This window comes from Colobus angolensis, unplaced genomic scaffold, assembly GCF_000951035.1.
Source record: "Colobus angolensis palliatus isolate OR3802 unplaced genomic scaffold, Cang.pa_1.0 Scaffold39, whole genome shotgun sequence".
NCBI classification, from domain to species: domain Eukaryota; kingdom Metazoa; phylum Chordata; class Mammalia; order Primates; family Cercopithecidae; genus Colobus; species Colobus angolensis.
Genome location: NW_012117265.1, coordinates 3770051 through 3771136, shown reverse-complemented (window position 1 = coordinate 3771136; position 1086 = coordinate 3770051). Strand labels below are relative to the sequence as shown.

Sequence of the window (1086 nt, the reverse complement as noted above, 5' to 3'; positions counted from 1 at the left end):
ATCTCAGCTCGCTGCAACCTCTGCCTTCCAGGTTCAAGTGATTCTCCTGCCTCAGCCTCCTGAGTAGCTGGGATTACAGGCGCACGCCACCACGCCCGGCTACTTTTTGTATTTCTTTTTAGTAAAGACAGGGCTTCACCATGTTGGTCAGGCTGGTCTTGAACACCTGACCTCGTGATCCACCCACCTCGGCCTCCCAAAGTGCTGGGATTACAAGAGTGAGCCACTGTGCCCAGCCATGCCACATTATTTTAAATTACATATGAAGATCTAAAATGTCACTCGGGGACCATTTCATCCACTCATGACTCTTGTTTGGCCACCAGTCTTTTGTCTATCTCTTCTGCAATGGTGAGGCGGATACCCTTTCCTTGGGGAAGAGAAATCCGTGGTCTGTTGCCCTTGCCAGTAACAAAAATGTTGGAAAGCAGAGTGGCAAAGCTGTTGCTATTGGCATCTTTCACGTGAACCACGTTGAAAGATTGAGGGTACTACTCTGTTGTTGATCATGCCCATTCTTTCCAGGTTACCACTTCCAGTCACCATACACAGGTTACCAGTGTCAATCTTGATGAAATCAGTAATCTTGCCAGTCTCCAAATCAATCTGAATGGTATCATTCACCTTAATACAGGGATCAGGGTAGCAGATGGCGTGAGCATCATGAGTCAGCAGATGAGGGATTCCTTTTGTGCCCACAAAGATACTTCTCAGTTTGCACAACTTGTACTTGACCTCCTCAGGTGTAGTACGTTGTACAGCAAAGTGACCCTTGGTGTCACAGGTCAGATGGAAATTCTCTCGCATCTTGTCAATGTTGATGACATCCATGAATCCAGAGGGGTATGTTATATCCGTTCGGACCTTGCCATCGATCTTAACGAACGGCTGCAAGAAAATCTTCTTTACTTCATCTCCTGTCAGGGCATACTTAAGTCTGTTCCTTAGGAAAATGATGAGGGGGAGACACTTTCTCAACTTGTGGGGACTGGTGGATGGATGAGGAGCAAACACACCGGTCAATTTATGCAACTTTCAATGCTTTGGAGCTGCTACCCCCTTCAGATGCTTCTTGGGACCACAGGC

General features: G+C 47.1%; 1 pseudogene; it reads right to left on the bottom strand.

The window, feature by feature from the left end:
* Positions 1–302: 302 nt before the first annotated feature.
* On the bottom strand, positions 303–1080 carry LOC105520947 (annotated as a pseudogene).
* Between the last annotated feature and the right edge of the window lie 6 nt (positions 1081–1086).